Source organism: Pyrus communis, chromosome 11 (assembly GCF_963583255.1).
Source record: "Pyrus communis chromosome 11, drPyrComm1.1, whole genome shotgun sequence".
In the NCBI taxonomy this organism is placed as follows: Eukaryota; Viridiplantae; Streptophyta; class Magnoliopsida; order Rosales; family Rosaceae; genus Pyrus; species Pyrus communis.
Window position 1 is genome coordinate 24424295 of NC_084813.1, and position 6000 is coordinate 24430294.

Genomic DNA, 6000 nt, shown 5'->3' on the forward strand with positions numbered 1-6000 from the left:
TCGATCCCTAGCACATGTGTATAAGCATTTACCATGATCCATTGATCCAAGAAAATAGGTTTAGTTCCGAAACAAAATCTTATAGTACAATAATATACGTATGAAGCCACAACTCAAAACAGACAACAAAATACAGCTAAAAAAAGGGTAAAATAATACTACACCTGATCATTCTCCAAGCTTGCAAAGAAATTAAAGATGGGTTTCTTTTCTGTGGAAACAAAGCTTGAGAGGCTTCAATTGAGGACAGATGAAGCTCGGTGCCATGAATTGGCTAGGTATATATATACAGCTTGCAACCGAAGCAACCCAATATACAAGGCATTCGGCGGCATCTCACCTACGACCGAAGTCCCTACGCTTTGATATTCCGATCTCGCTTTTAGTAATGTTTTTCGATCCGCTGGCTAGATCTCTTCTCCGAAATGCTTATGATGCAACATTATATAGAGGCATGAAAGAGCCAGTAAAGTATTTCTTCAATTTTCCTTGTTTCTTTTAATAAAGTGGGTACTAATTCTGTAATTACTATAATTCACAAATTATATTAGCTAGCTAGCTATGGGATCATAAGGTAAAAACATATAAACTTCAAATTTCGCTCTCACAAAAAATATTAAATCCTCATGGTCATGGATAAGGGACACAGAATATACAACACATATATTTAGTACAGCTTTATTTATAAATATTTATCAAAGTTAATGTCCTAAACTCTTGATGTAGTCTGAATGATTGATGAAACTTAATTAGTCCGAGTACTGCAATATATATGAGATCATCATGCAATTCCATCATCTAATTATACGAATTTATTTTATTTATAGTTCCAAATAGAACCATCTTTTTTAATCCACGTTTTAGTGTAGTTAGATCATCATATTATCATAATCACGATATGCCTATTTTAATTAACAATATAAGGTATCTGCAGTAGATGCCTAGCTAAAACAATCATATCTTGATAAAGTCAAGCTTAAGTAATTGATAGTATATTATTCAGATAATTAATCTACAACCATAAGATAAAAATCATGTCGTGGAAAAAAAAAACCACAAATGTTGTAGAGAAAGATCAAAGTCGTGGAAGTTGTGTAGAGCTTTTGGTCACAAGAGAGATGACAACAATTGCTGACAGATGTAGCGCAATTAGTGCCATCTCTCCTGCGAACATAAATCTCCCAACCTATCTTAATTCATCACTTCTTTAAAGATACCTCTCTCCCTCTCTCCCTCTCTCCCATCCTCTCAATGGATTTGGAGAATGCTGCATTTTTCTTCAATAAAATAAAGAAATTACTACATTTGTACAAAGAAATAAAGGGTTCCATGTCGTAGGAGGATGGGACATTCTACTAGCTAGAGCGCAGCTTGTGCCATCTCTCATGCGACATGAATCCCTCAACCTCTTTTATATCTTCTTTGTTTCTCCATTCAATGTGTTAATTATGGCTTCAAGACCTTAGATAACCCCCATATTTATAGCCATGAAGCTAGGCCAATGTTCTCTATGTACTCGGAGAATGTTAGGTTTTTTTTCTTCACAATATAAGGAAATTACCTATACATTACCACGAAGTTTGCTTTTAATTTGTAAGAAGTTTACCTGTGATTACGTAAAGTAATACATAAAGTGTGAGAAATTGGCATATATGCTAATGGATTAATCATTCTTCAAAATTAAAGATGATGTTTGAAGTTTGGAACATTGGCCTAACCACACACATTAGAATCTTACTAGAAATTTACAGGGTTCATTTTTCCATTGGGGGAAGGAAAAAAAAAGTACAAGCACAATTTCCTCGACACCTTCGTTACCTCATGATAGATCTCATGGTCAGTCAGAAGAAAAGGAAAGAGATGTTAGGCTCTTATTTTCTTTTTTAATATTAGTCGTATATTAATTAGACCTAATCACATAATTTAACTTGTAGAGTACTAGTATAATTACAACAAATGATTCGCGATGAAATTTTCAATGAAGAAATTATCAATTTCTTGTGAAAAGTGAGACAATTTTGACTCGTAAGTTGGTCTAAGAAATAGCGAGGAAATAAAAGTCATCGTGACAATTTCCTTGTTAAACATTTATTTAAAAAGTATAAAAAAAATATTAATGAAAAAGATTTCAAAAGTAAGAAAAAAAAAACCCAATCAAAGGCATGTACAAAGCGCAAGCCAACCCGTGTTCAGTTTCAAAAATAGTACTGCTCGTGATTATTTTCAGAAATATTCAATTTATGAAATAGTGTAGTACCCATGTTCAATTTAAGAAAAGTGATAGTATCAGTGTTCAGTTTAAGAAATAGTGATAGTTCCCGTGTTAAATTTTTAGAAATAGTGATAGTACCAATGTTCAATTTAAGCAATGTAGTACCAGTGTTTAGTTTCAAATAGATAGCGTTTAGTTTAAAAAATATTGAGGAAGAGGAGAGAGTGTGCTAGATGGACGAGAAATTTTTTATTGTAACCAGAACACAGATGGTACACCACGTGTTTTTATACAAGTAGTTGAAAATTTTATTTTTCAAGTTATTAACTTTTTAGCACATATACCACCATTTATATAGTAACACATGGTGTACCATCATGTGTTCCAATCACACTGAAAAATCTCTCATGATGGACGCACGAGACCTCGTGCGTCAGTTTTTTTTTTTTACTTTTTAATTTAATTTAATTTTTTTTTGTTAAACTTTGTGGTTTTTATTAAAATTTAAGTTCTTCTCATTAAAGTTAAGTAATTTTTATTAAATAAAGTTATTAGATAGTTTTTTTGTTAATAAAAAGTTTGAAAAAACTATTTTCATTAAATGTCCCATATATTAATGGCGCTAATTTATAAACCAATCACTTGCTTAATTACCTATTTCTGTCAAAGACTAATCACATCCTTTTTGGCTCTATTGGAGTTTCCATATATTAATCTTGGGATCTAGTCATCAGCCGGCCATTCATGTATATGATACTCAAACCTTGGAAAGGGTCTCGTGTGGACAAGCCGGACTAGGGCATGTGAGAGGGAGGTAGGACCAAAGAGTGAGTCAAGGTTAGCAACTTAGAATAACAAATCATGAGGGTTAAGAAGGTTGGAATTTCGTCATAAAATTAATTAACAATATGAAGAGTAGTTTAACCTCTTATAAATCCTTACAAGGTTTCTTTTTTCACCGATGTGAAACCTTTTTACCTTCACATTTTCACAGAGAATAGGGTAGTCGTTTTTCGTGTGTCTTAGACTCATATAGAGCCGCACAAACAATAGTTCGGTTGTCGGACCGGAGGATTTCTTCAAACTTTGAAGGGAAAATGATATATACCTCAACCCCTATTTCATGGTGCTTCATTTATTATGGGCAGTGCTAATGTTTGTGCTCAGTGTTCCACATATACGATCCGTAAGCAATCATGCACTCAGCTGGTATAGCATGTCAACATTCCTAAAAAAAAAACTCCCCTTCTTTTAACGGGAGAATATTAACAGAGTAGGATTCTCTCATCTCTTATTCTCATCCCCCTTCCCTCCCCTCCTCTCATACATTGTTTTTTGTCTTATTATCTCTATAAAAAATCAATATAAAATATTGACGTGACTTAACCATGACCGTTCAAATAGGAAGGGAGGGAAGGGGAAAGAGATTAGAAAGGGAGAGAATCATTCTCCTATATTAACAAGTACGTACGTATTACACACACACACACACACACACACACACATATATATACATACACAATGTTGGAAAATTTGAGTAGAAATTTCATTGTCCCACATTGGCCATTCCCAAAAGGTTTCCTCACTTTATAAGGCTTTGTCCCTTAAAGAAAGTGATTGGAGTGATAGGCATTGGAGAATAAAATTGGGCTCACCCTTGGGGTTGGATTTTGAGATGTACTAATTAATTGATATATATATATATATATATATATATATAATTAATTATCAAAAGATAGGCCTTGGGATGCTTGATGAATTCTAAGACCCATTTTTTGATAATTCAACTAGGCACGACTTAGCTTATACAGTAAGTAGGCTTAGTAGATATACAAGTAGTCTGGCACAACCGCATCGGGATGCTTTAGTAAGAGTGTTAAGGTATTTGAAAAATACACTTAACTACGGATTACACTACACAAAGTATCCACCTGTTGTAGAAGGCTTCAGTGATGCCAATTGGATTTTTGACACTACATAATCCAAGTCGACAAGTGGATATGTTTTTACCTTGGGAGGTGCAGCAATATCTTGGAAATCCTCTAAACAGAAATGTATAGCTCGTTCCACCATAGAGTCCGAGTTTATAGCTTTAGAATTGGCTGACGAAGAAGTTGAGTGGCTCAAACATTTTCTGGAAGATATTCTAGTGTGGCCAAAGCCTGTAACTGCTATATGTATACATTGTGACAGTATGGCTGCACAATCAAGGGCCAAAAGTCATGTATACAATGGAAAGTCGCGGCACATCAGGCGTCGGCATAATACTCTTAAGAAGTTGCTCTCCAATGGAATAATATCCATTGATTATGTAAAGTCACAGGAAAATATAGCTGATCCTTTGACAAAAGGCCTACCAAGAGAGCAAATATTATTTACATCGAGAGGAATGGGTCTCAAACCAATTCAACGAATCGAACTGGGCGAAAACCTAACCTAGCTGATTGGAGATCCCATGGTCTAGGTTCAATAGGCAAACTGGTTGAGTTTGATTCAAAAGTTGAACACACAACTTACCTATTCTTATGATAAAATGTGTGTTGTTTGTTGAGTTTGAGGGGTTATGTTTTATACATTTAATGACATTAATATCTTGTTATCAAGAGGAATATGGCAGACTATTCTTAATTAATGTCACCTATATAGGAGTAAATGGGGCCGCATTTATGAGAGTTGAAATGGCTAAATTCTCTAAAGCTCCTACGAAATCCGGGAACTGTTCAGGGCCAAAATGAACACAACCGTATGAATTGACGTGTGGTAGACATGATATGTGTGTAGCATATTGTCTCGGTTTACTACTGCGGTGAACAGTTCAAGATCTTCCACATCCACTGCGTCACCAAGTAAACCCGATATGTTTTCACTAGGATAAGTTCAAGTCCAAAAGACACTTCACCCGATGCATGTCATGTCTATTCTCTCCCAGTTTTAGGCAGCCTAGTCATACATTTGCATTCAAATGTGGGGTAATTGTTGGAGTTTGAATGAAATTTCAACTCAAATGTGGGGTATTGTTGGAAATTTTGAGTAGAAATTTCATTATCCCACATTGGTCATTCCCAAAAGGTTTCCTCACTTTATAAGGCTTTGTCCCTTATAGAAAGTGATTGGATAAAATTGGGCTCACCCTTGGGGTTAGACTTTGGGGTGTACTAATTAATTGATAATTAATTAATAATTTATATATATATATAATTATCAAAAGATGGGCCTTGGGCCTCTTGGGCTCTCAAAATTAAAATTTTTAATTAATTTTGAATTTAATTAAATTATTTTTTATTTGAATAGACTCATCTTTTCAGATGAAGTCTGAAATCAAAAAACGCATAGAGCATAACACCCTTCTGAAGAGATGTCTCCCAACAGTCACATCTCATTCTCATACATGTTGCGGACATGCATAATCCCACTATATATACACCCATCTACATGGCATTTAGAATACAAAATATATCAAATTCTTCTTCTACATTCCTAAACCTTCTTATTGAGAGAACCACGCAGAAATTCGCCAAAAGTTAAGTTTTCTGGTGCTGGAAAGGTGAAAACAAATGGATTAAATGATGATTTATGTACAAATTTGTAAAACCAACTAAAAATCGCAAGTGTTAACCCACTTTTTTTTGGTCAAAAATGCAAATTTTTATTTTTGCGAAATATTTTTCGCGAGCATTAAGGAAAACTTTATAACATGTTTGGAAGTAGTTTTATGATTTATTGAGCAACAAATGTATACTTAGTAGAATATTTAAGCTAAAAACTGAAAAAATAAGTGAAAAACACAA